This window comes from Anabrus simplex, chromosome 3, assembly GCF_040414725.1.
Source record: "Anabrus simplex isolate iqAnaSimp1 chromosome 3, ASM4041472v1, whole genome shotgun sequence".
Taxonomy (NCBI): Eukaryota; Metazoa; Arthropoda; class Insecta; order Orthoptera; family Tettigoniidae; genus Anabrus; species Anabrus simplex.
The window spans coordinates 5,571,309-5,598,883 of NC_090267.1; the positions used below are offsets into that span (position 1 = coordinate 5,571,309).

The 27,575-nt window shown below is 39.4% G+C and overlaps 1 protein-coding gene across 4 annotated transcripts in view; it reads right to left on the reverse strand.

The window, feature by feature from the left end:
* The window catches only part of LOC136866911 (zinc finger protein 431), a 282,813-nt gene that overhangs the window by 213,543 nt on the left and 41,695 nt on the right, over positions 1–27,575 (reverse strand). The window lies entirely within an intron of this gene.

Genomic DNA, 27,575 nt, shown 5'->3' on the forward strand with positions numbered 1-27,575 from the left:
ATGTCATACTTGCACACAGGAAAATTAATTTATTCTTCAAACATAAAAATACAAAATATTGGGAATGATTCAACAAGTGTCATGACATAGTTATATGAGACAGAGAAGTTGTTCGAATTTCCTTTGACCAAAGAATCTGAAGGCTTTATCAACAGTGACCGAGAAAACTTTTGTTCAGATGCTAAGAACTCTGTGCTAGCTCTGAGGTCTAGGGGTAGTGAGTACACCCCACAGCCAGAAGCCCTGGGTTCAATTCCCATACAAGTCAGGGGTACTAGTTAGTGGTCCACTCAGGCTACATTACGAAGCATACTGATGGAGAGATAGCATTTCTAGTCTAAAAGGCCAAGAAGAATGACCAGCAGGAATTGTGGTCCTGACAACATGTCTTAAGCTGCAGGCATTCAGACTGGGCAGGAGTTGCTTGGTGCAGCAAAACCTGACAGGGCTCTAATGCCACGGGGATTGTTTTTTAACTCTTTCGCTGCGGAAGACGACTTTTGTCGACTTACTTCCCTATAGCATTTGTAGCGGTAATCGACTTTTGTCGACTTGGAACTTTCCTGCTATAGTTTCCAACTGCTTCTTCAATAAAGGCGCATTTAATAATACAAAGATGTGTAGTTGTGTATTGACTATGTACTAAGCATTGTTTGGAAACATTGCCGCCAATGTTCATTTGTTATCTTTCACCCGCCTGCCTGCCAACATTCCTGTCAGCTGTCTGGCCAATAGCAGGCTGCACTCAGCAGCTAGGAGCACGCAGAACAACATTAGTAATGACAGTGAAGAAATCTTCAATCTTCTGGTGGCTGATTCTAATTCAGACCGTTAAGTAAATTTGGACAATGAAACAAGTGATGATTTGCATAGTGATGGTTCGGGAGAAAGTGCTAACGAGGAAGATCTTTATTTTCTATCAGACTGGCGGGATATTAGTGATGACATAAGAATTACATACATACATCATCATTAAAGACTGTTATGCCTTTCAGCGTTCGGTCTGCTGCCTCTGTGAATTTACTAAACGTCGCACAATCCTCGATTTGCAACTAGTGTTGTGGCCTCATTTAGATCTATACCTCTTATCATTAAATCGTTACAAACCGAGTCTAACCATTGTCATCTTGGTCTACCTCTACTTCTCTTACCCTCCATAACAGACTCCATTATTCTCCTGAGTAACCTATCCTCCTCCATTCGCCTCACATGACCCCACCACCGAAGCTGGTTTATGCGTACAGCTTCATCCATCGAGTTCATTCATAAATTAGCCTTCATCTCCTCATTCTGAGTACCATCCTGCCATTGTTCCCACCTGTTTGTACCAGCAATCATTCTTGCTACTTTCATGTCTGTTACTTCTAACTTATGAATAAGATATCCTGAGTACACCCAGCTTTCGCTCCCGTAAAGCAAAGTTGGTCTGAAAACAGACCGATATAAAGATAGTTTTGTCTTGGAGCTGACTTCCTTTTTGCAGAATAATGTTGATCGCAACTGCGAGCTCACTGCATTAGCTTTATGACACCTTGATTCAATCTCACTTACTATACTATATTACCATCCTGGGAGAACACACAACCTAAATACTTGAAATTATCGACCTGTTCTAGCTTAGTATCACCAATCTGACATTCAATTCTGTTGAATTCCTTACCGACTGACATCAATTTAGTCTTCCAGAGGCTAATTTTCATACCATACTCATTGCACCTACATTCAAGTTCCAAGATATTAGACTGCAGGCTTTCGGCACAATCTGCCATAAAGACCAAGTCGTCAGCATAGACCAAACTGCTTACTACATTTCCACCTAACTGAATCCCTCCCTGCCATTTTATACCTTTCAGCAGATGATCCATGTAAACTATGAACAACAAAGGTGAAAGATTACAGCCTTGTCTAACCCCTGTAAGTACCCTGAACCAAGAACTCATTCTTACCATCAATTCCCACTCAAGCCCAATTGTCAACATAAATGCCTTTGCTTGATTAATAATCTACCTTTAATTCCTTAGTCCCCCAGTATAGTGAACATCTTTTCCCTCGGTACCCTGTCATATGCTTTCTCTAGATCTACGAAACATAAACACAACTGCCTATTCCTCTCGTAGCATTTTTCAATTACCTGGCGCATACTGAAAATCTGATCCTGACAGCCTCTCTGTGGTCTCGATAGTTGGTGCAATCTTTCCTGTTCCCTTGCTTATAGATAGGTGCAGTTACTGCTTTTGTCCAATCTGAAGGTACCTTACCAATACTCCATGCTAATTTTACTACTCTATGAAGCCATTTCAACCCTGCCTTCCCACTATACTTCACCATTTCAGGTGTAATTTCATCTATTCCTGCTGCTTTATGACAATTGAGTTTATTTATCATCCTTTCCACTTCCTCAAGCGTAATTTAACCAACATCATTTTCCTCCTCCCCATGAGCTTGGCTGTTCGTAATACCAACAGGATGATTTCCTTTTATATTGAGAAGATGTTCAAAATATTCCCTGCACCTCTCCAGTGATTCCATGGGATCTATTATGAGTTCACCTGAATTACTTAAAACACTGTTCATTTCCTTTTTCCCTCCCTTCCTAAGATTCTTTATTACTGTCCAGAAAGGTTTCCCTGCTGCTTGACCTAGCCTTTCCAGGTTATCACCAAAATCTTCCCAAGACTTCTTTTTGGATTCAACAACTATTTATTTCACTCTGTTTCTTTCATCTACATACAAATTCCTGTCTGCCTCGGCCCTTGTTTGGAACCATTTCTGATAAGCCTTCCTTTTACAATTACAAGCTGCTCTCACTTCATCATTCCACCAAGATGTTCGCCTTTTCCCATCTTTACACACAGTTGTTCTTAGGCATTCCCTTGCTGTTTCTACTACAGCATCCCTGTATGCCACCCTTTCTCTTTTTATATCCTGAACCTGCTTACTCTCTACTGTTCAAAACTTTTCACTAATCATATCCATGTACTTCTGTCTAATTAATTGTCCTGGGGATTTTCTACCCTTATTTGTTTGCAGACAGGTTTCACTATCTCTACCCTAGGCCTAGAGATACTTAGTTCACTACAGATCAGATAGTGGTCTGTATCATCGAAAATCCCCAGAAAACTCATACATTTCCTGAATTCTAAGTCAGTTAAAATATAGTCTATTATGGATCTGGTACCCCTAGCCTCCCATGTGTAGCAGTAAATAGCCTTATGCTGAAGAATGTATTCATAACTGCTAAACCCATACTAGCACAGAAGTCCAGCAAACGCTTCTCATTCCTTTTAGCTTCCATATCTGCCCCACATTTACCTATCACCCTTTCATATCCTTCAGTTCTATTCACAACTCTCAGATTGAAATCGCCCATTAGCACTATTCTATCCCGACTCTCAGGACCACTTTCTAGGCCACTCAGACATTGCACATGGTTCACGAACTAGGACATGACTACAGTAACCCACACTATGAACCAACAAGAATAAGAATTACAAAAATGAAATTATGCGATGGGGCTAATTTTGATATAACAGTGAAAAGCAAAATTTTGAATTCTGAATGCCCATACAAGGCAGTCTGCCAGCGAAATGATGAAGACCTTCTGATTACATGCCTCAAGTGTGCGTGACGGAGAGGTACTTTCTTGGGGAGCAGCAGGACAAGAGTCACAAACCTAATTGTGTTGTTTGTTCCATATTACCAGCAAAATGTTCAAAGAAAGGAAAGGGACTGTGCAAGAAAAAACAAACAATATTTTTTTGTAAGAATTGCCCAGGAGAGGCTGCAATGTGTCCAGTTCCATGTTTTGAGATATATCACAGTAATGTGTGTTTCAAGGTCAAATGACATTGCTAGTTTGTCAATGCTGAGTTAAAAATGGTGCAATGGTGTTGAATGTCACTAACCTTAAAAAAAAAAAAAAGTTTCAGTTCATTTGGAAAATCATAAAAAATTACATTTTTCTGTAGTGTTCTGTTTAAAAATGGTGCAGGGAACGAGTTAAAGGACTTTGTTCAGATACTTTGCTTGTTGTTTTAAGGGGCCTAACATCGAAGGTCATTGGCCCTTCAGATACTTTAAAACTACCCAATATGTTTCCTAAGACAAGGCCTGAATAGACTACAAGACACGTAAACTTGACATTATACATAATGTTTGGTATATCTTGGGTTTATAAAGGAGAAAATCTATATATTTTGCTTCCTCCGAAGTTTACCTACAGTTCCCTCCCAAAGGTGAAAGTTTACGTTAGTTAACTGTCGTCAAGCAAATTAAATGTACATCTATTGCAATCTACCACCCACCCTTAACGCACCTGGGAGGTTATTTCAGTGGTGAACAGTCCAAACAGGTCCTCGAAATGTAAACCAAACCAAACCCCTTGGCACTACAGCGACCGCTGCTCAGCCCGAAGGCCTGCAGATTGCAAGGTCTCGTGTGGTCAGCACGATTCCTCTCGGCCGTTATTCTTGGCTTTAAAGACCGCCTCGAAATGTAAGCAATGAACAAGAATGAATGGTACATAAAACATGAATGAGAAATGTTGCTTATCAGGTAAAACACAATTTATTACGCTAAAGCAAAGTATGGAAAAACTAAAGAAATATTAACACATAAATAGACAAGATTTCACATGTAAAAGGAAAACTCAGTGGTGTCTCACCGCCCTCTGAAATGTTTATGACTGATTATAAGGGGTACATCATTCAAAGGAGCGCACTGATCAAATCAGTCCTAACACTTATTTAGTCCCTGGACCACGTACATCTGTGACACTTTAAGTAGGAGAAAATATTTTTGCATTATTTAACCCTCCCGAATTATATGGGTTCCAAAAATTATACAAAACATGGGAATGAGAACAGACAAAATGCCGCCAAAAGCACTGAATTTACTGCAAAACCATGCTGACGACAAAGATGGGGAGAAGCCACGACCTTCAGAACATCTGGCCCACTCACCAATAAACAACCACAAAGAAGAAACAACAAAATAGCATGGAATAACAACACGTGGCAAGTGAAACGCTATACAAGAGCCTTGAACAAAGGGGTTGCTCCTCCACAGCAAGCAGACTGACTGGAGAGTCATTCCTCAGGCTGCTGTAACTCCAATGTTTCCTAGTGACTGCTGTGGTCGCCCATTCTTTAAATGTCTGTCAACTCCCTAGCAAGTTTGCATAAAACCAAGCTGACCTAATGAGACACTTTCTTTTCACTATTCAACTGGGGTGGTTTAACTTTAAATTCCCTCCTTGTCATTCATAGACCACTGAGCTATGTCCTCAGACAAAATATCTCCCTGGCTTGCTGGTGTACTGCACGTATCTCTCTAAGCCAGGAACTACCAATGGTGGCCAGACCAGAAACTTCCACAGAGACTGCGGAACCATTCTTTCTAAGGCAGCAGGCGTGATGACTGTAGGAGGACAGGCACGCAGAATATGTGGAAGAGTTTTATGTTCTCTTTGCAATGCCGAGAGAGGGCTTGTCCTGGGACCTACCCAGTACAGAGCTCTCATCGTGATGGCATCCATCGATTTCATACAGGATAAACCTCTCAGATAACTCATCCAATCCTTGGCCATGTATGCTTGAGAAAGAGCGCAATGCTCTTTCCTTTATGCATTAGTCTCACCATAACTGGACTTATTGCCATTCTTGGAAGTGATTCTTTATCAAAGTTGCTAGTTGTCAACTTACTGCATAAGCTCAATTATTCAAGTTTGTTTCCTGTATACAGCCTGTAACATGCAAAGACCTGTATATTTCAAATCAGTATAAATCATGTGATATCAATATAAATGGTCCGTTATTGGACATTATAAATTTTCCAGATAACTCATTCGTGGTTGCCAGCGTTTCGCCGCTGTGTGCTAGGCTGGGCTCATCGGTTTGTACCTAGCACACCTACCAAGACACTGGTTAGTGCATACCGTGGAGGCAACTGCGTAGGCCAACTGCAGCCACCGGCAGTGCCAATGCACTATGAGAGACCTTGTCTCATTACCAAAAATTGATGCGTGCTTGGCCATCAGATGATATAGATGTTCATTCCCATAGGGAACCTGAAATATTTGTTCTGAATGAGTAAATTTATAATACCAATATAAATGGTCCGTTATTGGACATTATAAATTTTCCAGATAACTCATTCCTGGCTGCCAGCGTTTCGCCCCCGTGTACTGGGCTGGGCTCATCAGTTGCTACCTAGCACACCTACCAAGATGCTGGTAGGTCGAAATGCTGGCAACCAGGAATGAGTTACTGGAAAATTTATAATGTCCAATAACGGACCATTTACTGTATATTGGTATTATAAATTTACTCATTCGGAACAAATATTTCTGATTCCCTTTGGGAATCAACATCTACATCATAAATCATGTGAACCGGAACACCCACTGAAAGATGTAATATCTCCTTAGCACTGGTCTTTAACATTTTTTGAGCACCAGTCAGGGAGGTTTGAGACATTTTGTTCCGAGGCATGACTTTGAGTGAATAAATGAGAGTATGTGATACAGAACTACTGAAGACTGAAAATTTCTGATGGCTGAGCAACAACGGTGATCTAATAAGAGTCTTGATCTTATTTCTTATTGAACGGTCGGTGTGTCAAACTTCAATTTGTTATTAAAAACATTCACTCCAATGTAGTGAACTGCTCATACATTACACTGATATTTTATTTCAATGTTATAGTCTATTATGATTTTCTTGTCTGAAAGCTTACCTTCTCCAATAGACAAACTAACTGATTTAGGGGTATTAACAGCCAGACCATTTTCCTTAAAGCTATTGATAGCAATCCTACATAGTACTTGGCATTCATCCCAATTATAACAGAGTCATCATCAAAATATATTATGGTGAGGTTAGGCTGATTTAATCCAAGCCCATAGCCATAATTTTCTCCTAGACAATGTTCAGACAGTTTGTGTACAATAAGGTTGTAGCAACATTAAATAGCACGGGAGATAGAGGAAATCCTTGGAATATGCCACAGTTAATTTTAACAGGCTTCATTTTCTGATTTCACAAAATGCTGACGTGCTGTTGGGCTATTTTTAGGTGCCTGAGCCTTTCAGGAACTCCAGGAATGCCTAAGGTGTTCTTTAGACTTTTGCAACCCACAGAATTAAATGCCTTCTGCATATCTGGAAATATAACGCATGTATCCCCCATTTCTTCCTTAACACACTGTAGAAAGGCATCAACGTTATAACACACGTAGCAAGAAGTCTACTGTTGCAAATACTTCTAACTCATAATATTACAAGCTATCTTTGTCACCGTCAAATGGTAAGTGCATACGATTCTACTTCAATATTTTTCAAATATCTTTTCACACTATTAACTCTACGTTTCTTGCTTCCATTTACAGATTCCACTTTTATATGCTTTTTCAACTGGAATATCTACAAACTCACAATTTACAACATTTGAACATCACTTCAAATTTTGAGATGGTCCATAGTGATCCTATTTGAAACTGTTCTTCAACTTCTATTCACCAACTTCATATCCTCAACGTGTTCTACAACTTCACCATATGCACCTGACTTTCGTTTTTTATCTTCAAGATCATGATTAACTTCGGATCTCTCGACCAACTTTGACTTTTATTCTCTCTTCTTTACTTTGATTATATAAAATTTTTCGCCATCGTCTAATTATAACCGCCAGACTATCAACTTTACTTTTATGCAATCTTACTACTTGTTGTATAACAATCTGTTGTTTTATCCATTGTACTTATTTTAGCAGCCTTCTAATGTTAATTTTGTTAATACTTCTACTATTGTATCTCATCACATTGTATTTTCAAACCATCATTGTTATTTTTAATGTTATTTTACTTCAAATCTCTTCAAGATTTTAATATTCATTTCATTACTACATGTTATTTAGACGCTTATTTTTAATTTAAGGTTAAGACTATGGCTGATGATGCCTTCAGGGAAGGCGAAACATGTACCACTATTAGCTAACAAATTTATGTAAGTCATCCAAGACGATTTTGTATTGATTAGGTGGTCTAATAAATAACTTAATGTTATTATTTCGATCAAGTATCATCAATACGGACCAAAATGATATTTATTACATGTAATGCACGGTACATGCCGTATTTATTAAGAGCCATGTCATATAATTATAACGCGCACCAAGAACTCCAAGCTCGCTGTGTTAACATCTGTCGGGACGAGGCAGCCAGCGAGCGAACAGCTGTGCATGACGTAGATGCAGGAGCAAGGCTGACTAGCTCATACAACGAGTCAACCAACCTCGTGGCAAGAACTGGATGCATCTGGAATCCATGAGTCATGCACTCGAGAATTTTTGATTCAGAAATTTACACAACTTTTAAATCATGATTGTAAGATGCGACTTGTTTTTGCTAATTTGTTTAACGTCACTATAACACATTGAAGCTTTCTGGTGGTGGAAGGGTGGCAGATTGGGAAGGTAGCGGCCGTGGCCCCAGCATTTGCCTGGTGTGAAAATGGGTAAGCTCAGAAAACCATCTTCAGGGCTGCCGACAGTAGGGTTCGAACCCACTACCTCCCAAATGCAAGCTCACAGTTGCGCGACCCTAACCGCATGGCCACTTGCTTGGTAAAGACGTTACTTGTAAATTCTCATGCTGAGAATTGGACTTAGTGTAATTCTCGAACTGTGGAACTTAATGTGTCGAACTTATTTTGTTGCTGTGCGAGTGTTAGCACTAACTGTGATATTTGAAAGTGTTTGCATATTTCACACATGTGCTCTTTAACTAATGTACGATGAACTGTGCAAACCATACTATTAAATACGAGAGACTATGGAGTTAATCTTAACTGGATTCTGTACATAATTGTATACAATTGCTTCTGAAAATTCTTCAGTGACTTTGTTATTTTATGAAACTCACTGTGCTAAGAGTGATTGACTAGTTGTTATTAGCAGTGTCGTACATATAAAGCCTTTATTCATGTGTCTAGTGTGACAGTATTATTTTTACAGTGTGGCAAGTAACCAGAGACAGTGTACTGCATTTAGTTTCATCATTTTCAGTAGTAAATAAGCATAAACTGGGTTCCATCCTTATTTCGTTATTTTGGGTAACATTTTTGTTTCTTAAATTAATGTAATTCGCATTTTCAACTTTAACATTCATTAATCCATTCCCATCCTATTTAAATACCGTAGCAGTTCAATGAGAAAGCACATTTCAATCCCACTCTACGCCAGTCGTCTGCACAGTATTATTTACAAAATCATACAAAAGTAACCAGTAAAGATTCCTTTCTGAAAATTTGCATGCGTAATAACAAAGAAATAAGTTTACCAATGTCCAGTTCCAGTCATTCAAGTTAGTCTGCGCTGAGATACGAACTCGTTTCGAAAGACTTTCCGTTTCATCAGCACTATTACACGCATCACTCGACCTTGAACTAAGACCTTCAGGGTCTATTTTGTCATCCCAAACATCACTGTTTTCATAATCACTCTCCAAAACACTATCCATTAGCTTTCATATTCCATCATCATCAACACCAACATATCTGCTCGATGCCATGATTGCAATTGACGTGTGCGAAATAATATTAACAAAGATCCTTTTATCTCTTGTTCTAGAAGTGTGTGATAACCTGGAGCACAGGAAATAACCGAAGCCACATGTCTAAACTTCAGCTCAGAATACATACAAGTGGCATCTGTGAGTTAGTAACTGAACTACATGTATTGATATACAGCAGTGCATCGCCACGAGCTGAGCTTGTCATTGGATTCATATGCCAGGATTAACTTTTGCGAGCTAGGGTCGTAAAATGATGCAATTGGGTTAACTTCTATCTGCGAGTGTCAAGTGAAGTTTACTGGCATATTCCAATGTGTTGTCTACCTATATAAATTAAATGTAGTGTGCAAATTTTGGTGACAAGCGATTGTGAGCGTGTCGGGGGACTGTGCAACAGTGGACACTCATATGAAGCTAAACCATAAGTGATTACCCTGCATCAAGATCGCCACACACTACCAAGAGATTCGAGACCTTCAGGTACGATGTATGGGTTATTTCCATGGTGGTAATTCTAAATTCCCATGGAGGGAATTAGATATTTTTCCACCAATAGAGCATATCAAAAATCAGATCAAAAATTAGATGTTGGCTTTTCAGGCGTTTGCTCTATTAACCAGCATTTCGTCTTAGGTCTGACACTAGACTCGTCAGAGTCTAGGCGGGCATTAATTCCATTGTGGAGTTTTATCTCCCGTATGCAGTTATCAGACTGTGCCACATAAGAGGCTTCTGATAAGTTCACCTGCATACACCCCAGCATCAGTGGGTAGGGTCTGACACATCCCACTCTGACGAGTCTAGTGTCAGACCTAAGACGAAATGCTGGTTAATAGAGCAAACGCCTGAAAAGCCAACATCTAATTTTTGATCTGATATTTCCATGGTGCCGAGTGGACTTGGGAGCACAAGTCCAATTCCATGGTGATGAGAGGACCCTGGAGTATGAGTTGCCTGGAGAATCATTCAGGAAGATGATCTGGGAGATGATGGTTCACTGTACTGTCCCCCTTAGATTTGGTGAATAATAAGCATAAATTTACAAGCCAGCTTCGACTATTTTATTGAAAGTCAAGGGCTAGATTTTTGTTATCTGCAAGCTAGACTTGCATGTAATAACTGGCTTGACAAGTTTTAGTAAGGCCAAGTATTGATCGGCCAGCATACGTTTGATCAAAGTGGCGTGAGAGTCACGGGATCAACTGGGTTTCTCAAGGTATGCTCGGTGCCTGTGCATGCGCGATCGCTCTCTACAAAGTTACAGAATAGTCCCAGCAAATAAATGTAGCCCCATGTGAACCAATAACCTACTACAATAGACACACACCTCCAAGCCGAAGGCTATGAGACTTTGACCTCGCATTACGTCACTCTCTATGCTCCCTATGCTCTGCTTTCTTCCTGATAGCTCATTTACTACCTGGACTAAGTCTTATTTTGCAATGCTCATTTTATGGGCATCAGCCCACTCTGCTATTTGGATTATTAACTTATGATGACCGAATATTGCTGTGTGGTTTAATTCAAGCAACGAACCTTAGTTAAGTGTGACATTCAACGCTTCCGTACAGTTTTGTCTGGTTTGTGCACTCTGTAGTATTAACTGTGTCAGTTACAGCTAATTTCAACCTTGCACGTGGAGAAGGCTACAATTCACTGAATATCATCGCCAACTTCAAGACACACCCTGCAATATCATGAGGTACATCATTTTCATAGTGGGAGATCAACTTCCGTGCCGTAATGAATTGATAAACATGTAAATGTACCATTATATTGAGCTGCGAGAATGGATATTTAACACAGTAAAAATTTAGCAGTAGAACGCCGCTTGTGAGGGCGTGATGCTATATAGAGAACGGGAAGCGAGGTGATTTCCCGAGGCAAGGCGTGGTCATGTGTGACGAAGAAGGAATATGTGAGGAAGAGAGAAAGAGAGATGGGATTTTGTCTTGGGGAGAGACCTGCCATCTTAACAGAGATTTTTAGCGGGAGCAGACAGGCCCACCACATTACGGAAATTGTGTCGTAATTCCCGTAATTGAAGGTTTCTCAGGAAAATAAAAAGATGGAAATGATTGATAGAATTTTACGAAGCTGTAGATACCTCTAGGTTTATTAACATATGATTAGATCAATAAATATGTACCAAGCAGAACCACCGTGGGAAGCTCTGTAGTGGCCACATTCCAGACTCAAGTTGTTTCTCGGGACTTTCCCTGGCGTCCTTTGGTGTGTTGCCTCATATAAAAGCTGAGTGATATGGGGGGAGATCATCCAGTTGACTATCATATTGCTGCCAGCACGCGTCGCACGTCTGCCTAGATTGCGCCAGAAACCTTTTGTTCAGAACAAAGACAGTGTGTAATTATTACAGTGCGATAACTTTGATCCAGTGGATAGGTGACTTACAGAGTTACAGGTGGTGGATTTGTAAGTGGCGCGATGTTCAGATACTTATCAATGAGATTGCGTGTGCTTAATGGTATCAGTAACAAAAGAACGCCGTGCTTGTAGACTCGGATAAATAGCGGTAGGGGCGAAGCTCCCGAGGTGCCGAGGAAGTGTGGACAATAGGCTAAGGAGGTCTATATTTATCCTCTGATAGACTGTTGAATCCAAGTTAAGCGGGCATAAAAACACAATAACCGAGTGGATAGTCTCTAGAGCAGAAAATAGTTTGTGGCACAGTGCACAAGTTAGCGAGTATGCAGTTATACGAGAAGGGAGGACGAGGAGTGTGTATTGCAAAGTGTTAGCGCTGTGTGCTAGCTCAACCTAATTAATGTCCAGAATGTGGCGTAGTGTTTAAAGTGAATATTTCATTGTAGTAAGAAGTCGAGATATTCCGAGGGGAGTAAGGTGCAAGAACTTCAGAACGTGGCTTCGAAGACGCTACCTTGAACGAGGCATCCCTCAAGAAGAAGACAGCACCATGGGCCAGCAGGGCAGGAAGACCGGACTCTAAGAAACGACCCTGGCTGAGACCTCTACCGTGATGGGCTAAATCATGCTAGCCTACCCGGAGGGAGAGAGGAGGAGATCAAATGAGATAAGTGGACCATGAATTACTAGACATAGGGTAGAGTTAAGGTATCACGCAGAGATAGCAGAATTAAACGTGTAAATATTAATATAGGATTTGATTGTGGCCCATCAGGTTGCGTATTAAGATTGTTTTGATATATCTAGGGTAAGAGTAGTTAGATTTGTTTTTTTTTTGTATCTTTATGTAAAGCAGACAATGAGGTAATATTTGTTATCGCGGCAAGAGGTAGTGTGCCTAGTGATACATATTTGTTTGGGTACGATAGACCGGATATTTTCTTTTGGGTCGGTCGTGAAATACATTTTACTTGTAGGATCAGGATCACTATGTGTAATTCCCATTATATTCCAGGGGAAGGGCAGACATACCTGCGCAATGTAAGGTATGCATGCTGATGGTATTTATTCAGTTAAGGGGCTCTATTTACGTGCCTTAGACGGGCGTAAACTATAGCGGAGGCGCAGGTTTTAACGCTATTCGACTCTGTGCTACTCTGCCAAACCTTGGATTTGAACCTCTGGCCCCCAAGGTTACTGTTGACACGCCGCATATTGACGGTGATGGTTTGATGTGATAGTATGGTAGAACACGTTGTTGATTTAACTGCGACCCGTGTGGGTGATTAAATGAAGTCAGGTGCGTATGTGAGATGTGTCTTTCCTCACTTATTTTGTGGCCATTTGCTGCTATGTGTAGAAGCTTGAAGGTCCCTTTGTGAAAGAATGTAGGGTAAGACGTCTAGCGGTAGTTTGTTTACAAGTTTTTTTTGATGTGGGAGGGGGCTCCAGACCTGACTGCAGGTCAATGTTCGCCTGCTCTGTATTGGGGTGAGCTTGGCCATTTTTAAATCGCTCTGGAGGTCGGTCATTCTCCTTTGGCAGAGAAACTTTTTGCAAGCACAGTGTGTTATTCATTCTAATCATCGTACCTCTTTTTCTTTTCTTGTTTGATTCGCATTCTTGGGGTTGTGTATTTTACTAATGTGATTTTGGCACAATGCTACTGTTATGATTGCCCTGTTGACAAAGATCTGCCTGGTGGACGTGGGTTCACGTCCGTGTAAATATGAATTGAGGGCGCTAGAGTAGGTTATCTGAGATTATTTTTATTACTTATTGTACTGCTATTTTTGTGTATATAAATATCCCGGTATGGGAGGAAACTTTCATAATAGCGATAATCTCTGCAGGTATCCTTGATTCTACCATTATATCATTTTATGTCGCAGACATAGGGATGCAGTTTCCATGTGGGAGAACACATCCGTTTTTTTTCTTGGTTCACAGATCGACAAACTTCAGCATAACGTCATCATCCAGATTGTATTTTCTTTGTTTTCTTCTAATTTGTAGATGTGAGCCTTTGGCACACTTATTTTGGCACTACAGGTGCAATCCTTGTAATTAACTTGTGTTGTGAATACAAACTTATGCTCAAAATTCTGATCACAGCGAAAGTGTTCCTCATTTCGTAGTTTAATGTAGTTTATGAGTTCCCCATGATCCTCTCGTCATAAGAACCCAATTATCGACCATTTCTGCTGACTGTAGCTGAGCTGGTGCCCGTATGCAAGAACAGAAGAGCAGGTAGGTATCATCCTGCAGTATTAATGTGCCCTGTAGGGTATATAAGGTGATTCTAGAATTGAGAAGGTGATCGTAATGGATGTGCTGGAATGTTGAAGATGTCGGCCAGGAATCGAACCCCAGCTTAAAATTTAAGTGCCATTTTTTGTAATACAGGGTGATTAATTTAAAAGTTCAGAGCGGAGTGCCGAGGATTAGGAGTGCTGGGAAGCGGAGACAGCGAGCGCAGTGCCCACCATGACAAGCAGGCATAGTCAGCTCAAAGAAGTGACATGATTATGCCTATAGATACTAAACAAAACTGAACTCACTGGCTACATAGATGTTCTGGACAAATAAGTAAATAATAAACAAATAAATAAATCAACTAGGAAATTAAACTGAACTCACCAGTAATAAATAAATAAACAAAATAAATAAATAAATAAATAAATAAATAAATAAATAAATAAATAAATAAATAAATAAATAAATAAACAAACTAGGAAATTAAACTGAACTGACCAGTATGGAAATAAATGAACTGGATTAAAGCCACTATATATATATATATATATATTTATTTATTAATCATGCCAAGCCTTCAGCCAAATTGCATTGGCCTTCATCAGAGCATGTGAAGTTTTGCCTCCAACAGTGAGCTAAGAAATTCTCCAAACGAACGTGGAAGTCATGCCTGTACTATCCACAGCCTACCCCACTAACTGGACTCAAGGATCATGGCGCTGTACTGTGGTGGTTGGGAGGGAAGTTACTGATTCACCGCCCTCTGTCGACAGTTTGAGTGCACCCCGCTGTGTCATAGTGGTGTTATGCATGTATTTCTGCAGTACAGGTCTCCATGTATTTGATAACCTGAAGCCATCTTCCCTGTTGATGTTACTTGGCCGCAGCTCTATCTCTATGGCTTCCCTCACAGGACGAGCATAGAAGTCTTTTACAGGTGCGATGACCTTCGCCTGCTCAAATAGGATTTCATGGTCTGTACTGTAGAAATGTTCTGCTATGGCAGACTGGTATATAGCATTTTCCGTGGAGGATGAAAGAGCGACATTCCTTACCGACCTGATGTGCTCTTTCACCCTGGTGCTAACAAGCCTTTTTGTCATGCCAACATATGAATCAGTAACTTCCCTCCCAACCACCACAGTACAGTGCCACGATCCTTGAGTCCAGTTAGTGGGGTAGGCCGTGGATAGTATGGACATGACTTCCACGTTCCTTCAGAGAATTTCTTTGCTCACTGTCGGAAGCAAAACTTCACATGCCCAGATGAAGGCCAATGCAATTTGGCTGAAAGCCTGGCTTTATTATTAAATAAATATATATATAGTGGCTTTAATCCAGTTCATTTATTTCTTTATGTTAATACAATGAGCCACGAAAACCTACATTCATTAATGAACTCACCAGTATTTACAGACGATGCTGAAAGTGATCTCCTTCAGCTGCAATGCAAGCTTCACATCTTGTAATGAGATTTTGAGACACACTTTGTAGTTCAAGGACACGAATAGAAAGCACAATGTTCCGAATTTCAATTTTTAATTCTTCTCCAGTTTGAGGATTATACCTGTAAACTTTTCCTTTAAGATTTCCCCAGAGATAAGAACACATGCTTAAATCAGGTGAACGAGGTGGCCATAAGCATTTACTGATGATCTGATCATCATCGAGTACTTCCCGTAACCGTCGCATAGAGCTACGCGCTGCTGCTGGAAAAAGCCGTACTTTTTCTCTTCTCCAGTTAGTTCAGCATAAAATGGTTCCAGAATGTTGTGAATGTGTCCTGAAAAAATATCGGACCGATAATTCATCGGGCACTGATAGCGCACAACACACCCACCTTCACATCGTGCAGAGGTCTCGGCTGTAAAATGTGCGAGTTGTCTGTATCCCAGATTCTATTGTTCTGTGAACTGACATATCCACTCAAATGAAAAAAGGCTTCGTCGCTCATAAAAAGAAAGTTCGGATCCACAATACCGTCGTGGACACTATTCATTAGTCAATTGCAAAATCGTATTCTTGCATTGAAATCTGTAGGCAGTATGTTATGGACTGAATGAGTCTGATAAGATCGTAAATGTAACAATTTTGTTGCATTACATGCTGAAGAAGGTGAAATACCACTTTCCTGAGCTACACTCTGAAGCAACTTATGTGGACTGACCTGGAATCTTGCCTGTATATCTTCTAAACTCTCCCGTGTAAGAGCTGTTCTCCTTCGCTTCTTTTTCTTATTGCTTACGGAACCAGTAATACGCCACTTGCAAACGAGCTGATGCATGTAACGTTTTGATGGTATTGTCGCACCGCGAAATTGTCTACGGAAATTTCAAAGGCACCTTTAACTAGTTTCTTCTTCTTGTGCAAATAACACTTGACCAAACATATTCTTTGCTCTATAGTGTATTTAACCATCGTGATAATAACCTTACAATACACCTTAAAAGTCCAATAGTTTCTAGCGAACTGAGGGACAGAGTGCTAAACAGCTGAGCGCTGGCAGTGAACACTTCTTATCTCGCCAGTGTTGACACAAGCCATGTGGCGCTTACTCGGGAATTCCCACGGCATGCGAGCAGAAGTCTGAACTCTTAAATTATTCTCCCTGTGCATCTGTCCATCTGTGTAGGAACTATATGATCTATCTTCTTTAGCCAGTAGTTCTATTAATTTTGCAGTATTGAGTTGTATTTCACACTTCCACTCTTGGTGGGGGCAAGGTAGACTAGTTACATGTGTGAACGAGATTTTTAACTCTATTAGAGTAGTTTAATGTGGTTCATCTTCTGAATGATTTTTCAATTTTATCCCTATATTTAAAGTCATATTTAAATATAATTGACCTCACATTTAATACTTCATTTAATTTAAGATTGACACACTTTGAGATAATGTGAGATGGAATTGGATGTGGTTCCATTTTATTAGAGTTGAATTGAGTTTCATCTATGCATTGCCTGATATTTAGTTGGGATTGTGTCATCTGGTTTTCAGATTAATCTCAAGATTGTTGACAGACTTAGTAATCATTATTAATAATAATAACTACAAATTACGAGATCGGGTTAAACATTAATTTAATGGTAATAAGCAATAAATAGTAATGGATTATTCTTGGATATGATATTTAGAGTGCTCTGCTTATTAATTTGCCTGGAATATTGGTAATCCTGTGGGATAGAATTTTAGTGATTTTAAAGTTGTTTCTTGGAAACACAGCGTGCTATTGTAATTTGGAGCACGTTTTGGTCACATTTCTTATGTGTAAGGATAATAGTAAATTAACTGACTTACTGACCATGTGTTTGTGATTTGAGATGACCCACCTAATGGTTGTGATTGTATTTTTCTGTCAGATCTTTGGATAATACTCTTTAATTACAATTGATTGTCGTTGTATGTAAATAACTCATTCTGTGAAAGTGATAACTCTAATTCAATCACGTACTACATGTTAAGTCGAGTATGTTTAACGAACCTAAGTTCATCCATTTGATTCCATTGACTTGACCATGAGTGAAAATCATGCAATAATAAAAATATGCCCAGGATTTGACTGTAAATAATGTATATAAATTTTCGTGTAACCATGTGTGAATGATCTGTGTGAATGATCTGTGTGAATGTGGTAGTTAGTGATATTATTCTGATATTAACTGTGATCATTGTGCTTTAATCTGGTCATGTGTTCATCACGATGATCCAGATTATTTCAGCCTTGTTTTTTGTCGATTTCTTGTTTCTGTGGAAGTATTTAATGATGTGTTTATTGAATGTATATTATCTTAGGTTTTTTATGGATTTAATTCAGATGAATAAGATCATTTAGTTTAAAGGCAAAGGCAAAAATTTAAAAACAATGAATGACTTAAAACAATCAATGGTTAGATTAAATACTTAATGAGTAAATAAAGTAGACAATGATTAATAATTAAATTAATACAATGATACAATAAGCCATGACTAAGTAATTAATAAATAAATAATTGGAAGACATTAATTCATGTTAATTTGATAACATGATTGTGTGATCACTGAAATAACATACAATGAGGGAAGTCAATGGTAGTTAAAAAGGGATATTGTTTACCATACCACATTGATCTTTACGTCACGTGATGATATAATTTGTAAGTTAATAACCCCAGTGTAAAAAATAATTAATTGAGCAATTAAACTAGGACATATGATTGTAAGAAATACTCTCATTAATTGGAGAAGTTAACATTACCTATCTTGAAATAATGTAATTAATTCTTAAGTGAGGTGTCAATAAGCTATTTACCATGTGGTTAAGTGAAAATTTGAATTTATTTTTTTGATAGAGAAAGTAGGAGAAGGTTATGTGTGAACTATATTGTAATTGTCAGAATAAGTTAGGAAAGACTCATCCTCATTTAATTTTCAAATTTTAAAGCTACTGAAGACCTAATTTTTGGTCTGTTGTCCTTTCAGAGCGTAAAATTTTACCTACGCAGTTGAAGATTAATTTAGTTTTGTTGTACAGTCTGATCAAAGAAAAATCAACACCATGAAAATGTTATTGTGGAAAACAGCAAGAATATTTTGTGATTTATTTTCTGATGAGTGCTTATGGAATAAATGACAGAAATGTTGTTTGAATTTGTTCCTTTGTATGGTCGTCAATCCCATTCCATTTCAATGCCTCTAACAAAAGGTCAGCCTGTGAACTAATGGTCCCCCTAGGGATCTCTCTCACTCACTGGCTGGGCTACCTCGGGAAAAAGGAGGCAGTACCAATGTGATATGAATTTCAAACTTGCCAAAATGTTGAATAAATCAACAGTTCAAAGTACATCTTCACTTATTGTAGACAGAACTTATCCTCCTGTACTAAGTCCTAGCTATTTTTGCCTAGGAAGCATCTTGAGAACTTTAATTCAAGCTCTTTTCAAATAACAAGTTAGTAAGGGCTATCTTCACTGGTTCAAGTATGAGATTACAAAATACTTCAAAGTTATGAGTGAACATACCTACACTAGAATATGTTGACATCTGCAGAATAACTAGAGTGTTTTTCATTTCATACATAATATACTAAAGCATACAGCAACATTAACCATTTTGAAAAACAACAAATATGAACATTCATTTCGTTAAATACCTTGACCAAGCAAAGTAAACACCACAGAATTATTATCACAATATTGTTCGTTTCATGTTTAAAAGAATATTAAATATGTCCACTGAAACTCAATAAACTATGAAGCAACTGTAGTCACTCAGGTAAACAACTAACGTTAAATAACTTGACCAAATATAATAAACATTGTAGAATTATACAATTATGTGAAGTGTCACTAATTCCTGTTGTTGGGATGTGATAAAATCAGCTGAATATAAAGTAACATTTAAAAAAAATAATAAAAGCTGTATTTGCGTGTTTACTTCATCACAGCCTTCTAGCAACTCTCATACAATTGAACTGATGCAACTAAATAGCTTTTAAGTCCATCATAAACACAGAAACATAGATAATTCCAAAGCACACCTATAAATATAAACAAAGTATTAGAAGTTTCATGGTACAAGAACATCCTCAGATTCTATCAAATCCCTTTAAATTAATATATGTATAATGTTGTTTACATTGTGTAAACTAGTCAAGATAGTTATGCACAAATATGAACAAATAATGAATTTACTAGTCCTAAATAGTAACATATTTAAATTGTTCTATTCTTGGCTGCTATCATCCATTACCTTCACCATCTGTGATTCATTCCTTAATGCGAGATTGTCTGCTGTCTGCTGGTTGTTATCAGACAACTGTGTGCACAAAATCACGTGAAGCTAAAATGAGCGAAACACAGTTTGGTTTCCGCTACGGTCTTGGGACCTGTGAAGCATTGTCTCCAATTCAAGTGCTCTATCAGCATTACAGAGACGTCAAGAATAATGCGTATTCTTGCGTTGTGGACTAAGGAGAAGCTTTGCAATGTAGCCAGCATGATAAAAACTGGAATAGGTGAGAAAGACATCTGGATTATAAGCAAACTGTACTGGGGCCAGAAGGCGGTCATGAAAGTGGACAATCAGACACAAAGCCATGTTAAATATAATGGAAGGAGTGAGACAGGGATGATCTTAAACAACTACTCAGAGCAAATACTCCCCAAAGTGCTTCGCAGGTCCTAAAAGGTATCATGTTCAATGGTGAACAACATACAGTGCCACTGCATTCAGAGATTTCAAGACTAGTTATTAGCGTCTACAAAGTATGCAACAAGTACAACATCAAGAAAACAATGTACGTCGCCATAACATAGAAACCTTCACAACCATAAATCCTTATGGTAAACAACCTACTGGTATTAACACAGCACCCTTCTGTGGACATTAAATGCTGGATAGAGAAAGGTAAGTCCAGCTTCATGAGAATAAAGGCTAAAGCTCAAAAAAGGAATAGTAAAGTGTTGTGTCCTCTTTGTGCTACTAAATAGAGTGAAGGACTAGAAAATGCTGTAGCCAGCTTTTGAAATGTGGATTTACCACCAAATCTACTGGGTGGTCCAGGTTTAAAATATACTGCATACAACATCCTCATTTTATTTACAACTGATATGACAGGTAGTTCATCACTGCAGGAGAATAAGTTTACAAACTCAGACCAAATGAAACACACGTCACAGTAAAGGGTGCCCAGCAGTCGCATCAAACAACCCACTACCAGCAATGCAGGTATGTATTTGTTCAAGCAAACGACCATAAAGGTGCTGCGTGGCATCCTGCGATAGATTGTCCCAAGTATCTTGCACCTTTTGATGCAATTTGGCAATGGTTCTTGTAGATTCTGGAGAATACTTAAGTTCCAGCTTGATCATTTCCCATACGTGTTCAACTGGCGAGAGATCTGATGATCTTGTCAGCCGGAGCAGTAACTGTACACCGCATAGAGCATGTTCTGTCGCATCAGCTATATGTCGACGGTCTAGCTGACAAAGCACATCACTTTCCTGCTGAAGAAATGGCAGTAGCACGGAGACCACAACCTCTGCAATGTGACCACGAGTTTTAACTGATGGCCCATGAAGCCTGGGGTGCATGGGTGCCGGTATGAGGTTTTTTTTCTTTGTTTTTTTTTTTTTTTTTTGCTAGTGGCTTTATACGTTGCACCGACACACATAGGTCTTATGGGGATGATGGGATTGGAAAGGCCTAGGAGTTGGAAGGAAGCAGCCGTGGCCTAAAAGGAACAGCCCCTGCATTTGACTGCTGTGAAAATCAGAAACCATGGAAAACCATCTTCAGGGCTGCCGACAGTGGGATTCGAACCCACTATCTCCCGGATGCAAGCTCATAGCCACTGACCTGGGGATATGGAATATTTTTAATACTTTGTGAGATGAATGGCGACTTGTAGTCCATGGTAGAATAACACCCACAGTATCGTCTGCCTGTTGGTGGGGGCGGTACTACCAGTTCTACGTAATACTGACTTTTAAATCTTTTTCTTGAAAGAAAAACACCTGATTACATTAGATTTATGCTGTGATCCCCCCTTCACCTTGCTGGGGTGCAAAGAAGGTGTCGTAGGCGAATGCACTCTGGAATAGGCCGCTCACCAGGTCTATGCCGTACACGCATATGTCCATCACTTGCATACAGGGCACCATTCCCTTCTCCAGTTGAATAGCCATGCTATGCAGGGGCGACATGTGACCGGATTTTGTTTCTGGATGATGTTTGTTCGGCCACCGCTGCACAAGGCATCGATCTTGATGTGTGTTTATACATACGGAGTCTGGTCTACGAGTGTGGGAATGTTCCACAGACCATTGCTGAAAGCAGCAACATAACACGAATGCACTGTGCCCAACATGTACAGCAATCCGATACATCCATCCAGTTTCACGCAAGACCACAATTATTATAAAGAGCACAATCATTCATAATTTCCCAGTAAATCAGCCAGTTTCAGAACTTCATTATCACTTTGAGATTGTTTCTACATGTGGAGCATCTTTAAAACATGTCAGCACAGAGCCCTCAGGAGGGGAAAATTGTCCCATTTGAATGCTTAGGGAATTTTTTGAATTCTGGAGTAATTATATAAAATAAAACCTTCTGAACCAACAATGAAACATCAGGAAAATGTACGGACACACTGATAATGCTCTTACACACCACTGAAGTAACAATATGAGCGGCACCTGTCCTGTAACAGTACTGAACCTGCTCCAAGGGTCCCAGGTTCCATTCTTGGCCTCACCTGTCATTTTAACATTAATTGGATCGTTGTGTGTTGTCTTCATCATTAGAAATCATCTTAGGTAGGGGACCATCCTCACTGACATGGGCCATCTACACAGGACCTCTCTGGAGGCCATTCTTCTTATCTTCTTATTATTGTTCATATTATCAGAGCCAAGCATAAGAATGAGTTACATAATACAAGTGACAACTTTTTTCTAGATCACACGAGAATCACATCTTACAAGATATTGATTTGAAAACGGTCACCTCATATGAAATTAGAAAATAAATCTTCAAGCCCTGAACCACCATGAACAAGTTGTCTGAACCACTATTAAGTGCCAAAGCTCTGCCATATATCAAAAAATATTAGTATTTTCTTCTCAGCATTGAGTTTGTTTACAAAAAGATCCTTGAAATATTTTTATAATTTCTGCTGTTCTATTTCCCCGAGCAACTTTCAGGTAGTTCCGTTAACAACTCCCAATGCTGCAAAATGCATGAATGGAAATCTAGCCACAGCCCTATTTTTATGATGATGAAGCTTATTGTTTTAAGGGACCTGACATCGAAGGTCATCGGCCCCTCAGCCATATTGTTGTGCTGTAAACCATTTACTATTCCACAGATGTCATGTAGCACTTGCCATGAAGACCTCCTAGTGAAGATGTTCTGACACATGTCTGATAGCACAACTACAACACTTGCTTAGTAACTGAAGTTCTCAAATACTGTATAATCTCCAATACCACCCGCACTTTTTTATTGAAAATATCGCTTCCAAAATTGGGTGTGGGACTTAATTAAAATTTTGGGAAATTTATCTTTCCGAATGCGCGTATATAAGGCATCACTGCCTGTGCGGCTTGGCAACCATGCTCTCTCTGCTCTCAGTATACGCTACTTCCGCACTTGGTGTCAGTCTCTTGCACGTTCTCATAGTATCAACATGAATTCCACAAAGCGTTTGCGATCTTTTACTGCAAGTGAGAAACTGAAAGTAGATCGGGTAGCGAAAATTATTGAAAATCGGGCAGCCAGTAGGAAATACGTTATTGACAAGTCATGTATTCGCGATTGGAGAAAGAAGAAAAATGTGCTATTAACATGTAGTGGTGATCGTAGAGTGTTTCCTGGACTGAGTGTACAGTTTCCAGAAATTGAAAAAAAAAAACTTTATAAATATGTGACAGAAAGGCAGGAATTGGGATATGGTGTGTCAACCGAAATGTGTCAGCAAAATGCATTAGAGATCGCAAAGGAACTTTCATCGGAAGGGTTTAAGGCGAGCCGAGGATGAGTTTGTAATTTTTATAAAAGAAATGGGTTGAGCGTACAAAGGTGTACCTCAATTTCACAGCGCCTTCCTGGTGCCTACGATTGTTATTGTCGTTTCAGCGTCACATAATTCGGTTGCAGAAAGAAAATTCATATTTGGCAAAGCAATGCAGATCAGATGCCAGTCTACTTTGAAATACCAGTGGACAGGACTGTGAATGTTAAGGGTGCGAAAAGTGTTACCATTTCTGACGGAAATTGGACAGTTTAAGGGCATTTAAAATAAGCCACATTATCATTCTGCAAAGTGCTAGTAGTACTGGTGCCTCCTGCAGGCAGCAGCCTCCAGTGAACTTCAAGACATGTATTATGCTGCCCTCTTGTAGCATGTACCCAACTTAACTTGTACTGCATTGTTCCTGTACACAATGACAATATTTTCGGTCGTCATCTGTTTTTTTTCCTGAATGGAGGATAGAAGAAGAAAAATCTTGCTCCTGCTGTTGGATCTTTAAATTACGTATTAGCAGAGGAAAAAAGGAGGAAAATGTACCCTTTTGATCCGGGGTAATTCTATCGCCGTGTGGTGATAGTCACCAGTCGGTTTTGATGTATTTTATTTGTCAACTTGGGAAACTGTAAGTAACTACAATCTTCGTTTTGGTCCTGGAAGTATATGGATGTGATAACAGTAATTATCAGCGAACTGTTCCGTGTCATCGGGTATATCTACACCTAAATTGTACTAAGTAAAATTCAATTATCACTGTTAGTGAAAAATTCGATTAAGCAAAGAGACTGAATTTCTGGTTATCTTTATTGTGAATAGGTTATTAACTTTCGTGGGGCTTTAATGTAATTATTCATAGAATGATTTTGGGTTGTTAACCACTCTAGAGATGTTCTTTTAATATGAAAATTAATGTATTCAATGATTTTGTGACAAGTTCGTCTCCATACTTCTACTATACCTTCGAGAGTACGTCTTAATTTTAAAAGGGGTATTATGCATTAATCTTGTCTGGAAAATCTTTAATATCTTACTATACGAAGCATTGTGTGAAAATGGGAGAATGTACGAGTAGAAAAATTGTTTTCAAATGACTGGTTCAAGCTTTGGTTCATTATCTTGTAAGGGTAGCCATTTTCTTGGTCATGTGACCGGTTAGCTTGGTTACATTCACAACCCTTGGTTGGTGAATGTAATTATTATATTTTGATATTTGATGTCTGATACGACTGTTGCTGGTGGACATATGACGTGAGTTGAGTGTTTTTTGTTCTGGTTGGGTATGTGAATCGGAGTTTGTGCTTCACATTTCTGCGGTTCTTGGTGTTCTAAAGTATTAACATTTTAAACTAAATAATTAGTTTACTTGGTGGCTTTTATTTCTAATTTCTCGTCTATGTTTTATTTTAATTACGTGCGCCTGATCTGCTCTTGTTGCTTTTGGGGATCTGTAAATTGGCTTTTCTGATTTATGTTGTTGAACTTCTGAAGTAGTCATAGAAAAGCATTTTTCTACTCTACTACCATAGTGTAATCAAACCAAGATTTTAGGGTTGGAACTTTCTTTAAGTACTACGTTTCCTAATTTACCCTGAAATATATTCCAGATTTATCCTAGGATTTGAATAGTGAAAGCAGTTTCTTTTGATTTTAATTTGAATCTAACTTGATGTCCAAGGCTTCCTAATTTAATTTAATCTTCCCTGTGTCTTATATGCAGGACTTATTATTTGATTTGTGTCAACCTTTTCTTTCCTATTATTAAAGTTCCTGTTTAACTTAAGTCTGTTGTTTTATTTTAGTCAGTATTAACTTCTTTTACTTAGTAGTAAATTATTTATTCTTTATCCACCTGACCTTGGTGGGCCCAAGTATCTTCCACGTGTTGCTACGAACTTCTATTGGGTATTTCCGTGTTTATACTACCCATGGTCGTGCAAATACTATCGTGATATACCTCCTTCAAAGTATGCGATACATTAGAACAGGTGGTAATGAAAAACAAAGGTGTGCAGTAATGTTGTATATTCTCGCCAATGGAACAAAATTGCCACCGTACATTGTTGTCAAGCGAAAGACAGTTTCTAAAAATCTACCCGCTGGTGTTATCGTTAGATTTCAGAACTCCGGCTGGATATACAGGGTAAAGTGGGTAAAGTGTGACTGGCAACGTCGCCTTGGTGCATTATTGGGACAGACCTAAGATGAAACGCTGGTTAATAGAGCAAACGCCTGAAAAGCCATACATCTGATTTTTTATATGCTCTATAGGTGGAAAATATCTAATTCCCTCCATGGGAACTTAGAATTTCCATTCAGAATTGCTAGGCAGGCATTAATTCCATTGTGGAGTTTTATCTCCCGTATGCAGTTATCAGACTGTGCCTCATAAATAGGCTTCTGATAAGTTCACCTGCATACACCCCAGCGTCAGTGGGTAGGGTCTGACACATCCCACTCTGAAGAGTCTAGTGTCCGACCTAAGACGAAACGCTGGTTAATAGAGCAAACGCCTGAAAAGCCATACATCTAATTTTTAGGGGGATCCTAACTGGCTTGCCGGCGGACTTGAGCGAAATAAAACACCTCTCGCGAACCAAACACACAATCCCCCTTGGGTGGGAGATGCAGACGAAGAATACACCCACGGTATCCTCTGCCTGTCGTAAGAGGCAATTAAAAGGGGCGATCAAGGGATCATTTTATTAGAACCATGAAACTACTTGTGATATTTACCACCACTCGGGGAACACCATGGGTCGCTTTTACTTGCGCATAATACCACTATGTTGGGTACCAAATAGGTTTGCGATTAGTAGCAATAGAGTATGTTGCCAGCCTATACAGTACCTGTGATTCGTACCCCTATATGTCCAACTTCGAATAATGTTGCTGTCAGCTCCTGGAGTATGCAGAGTTGCCTGAGGGAGATTTTGGATACTCGATACAATTGAGGATGAGGCTACAAGCGGGCGCGTCGATTACTTGAATTACAGCAGCTGCAAAGAAGTCTCTGGTGGCCCTAGCAGAATCTGCAGTGGCTCCTACATGCACTAATGTGAAATGTTGTCCAATATTGTCTGTGATCGGTAGTACATGGTTCTCCAGAACTTCCTCAATCTAGTGTACAGCTGTCAATCACCCTTGAATGACTACAAAGTCACTTTCATGGTTCAAAGAAATTCCTCCCCAAACCATTACTGATATGCCACTGTAAGCAACTGTCTCCTGCACATTTCAATGCAAATTTCATTCTCCTTGACATCGCCAGACTTGAATACGACCATCGGACCCAGAAAGCTGGAATCTGGATTCATCGGCAAAGAATAAGGGAGTATAGTGTCGGAGATGCCAGTTGACATTCTGTTGTGCAAACTGCAGACAGCATCTTCGGTGATGAGGGGTCAACCAGGCCACTTTAAGCGGGCTTTAGGAATTGAGCTAACCTTCCCCTAGTCTACTGCAGACTGTCTGTGTACTGACAACAGTCCCATGTGCATTAATTAGCTCACCTCATAGGTTCCTGGCTGTACTGCACGATTTCGGAGGGCCTGCAAATGAAGAAATCGGTCCTAAGCTGGCTTCTTTTTTTCTTTTCTCTTTTTCTTCGTTTTTTTCCCCTTGAATCAGGTCACTCTTTGACGTTGTGTAGCTCTTGGTATTGCTGCCACAACCTGCAGATGACTCAGAGCTGCTCTGCCACGTAACGCTGTGTGCGTCCTTCCTACAAGAGGGTTACTGCACGCATGACATTTCTGATGGTAAATGCTTTCCCATGTCTTGTGATCTATCCTGCCTGTGCTGTTTCCTAATACGACAACTCAAACAGCAGTGACAGACAATGCCGTACGTCACA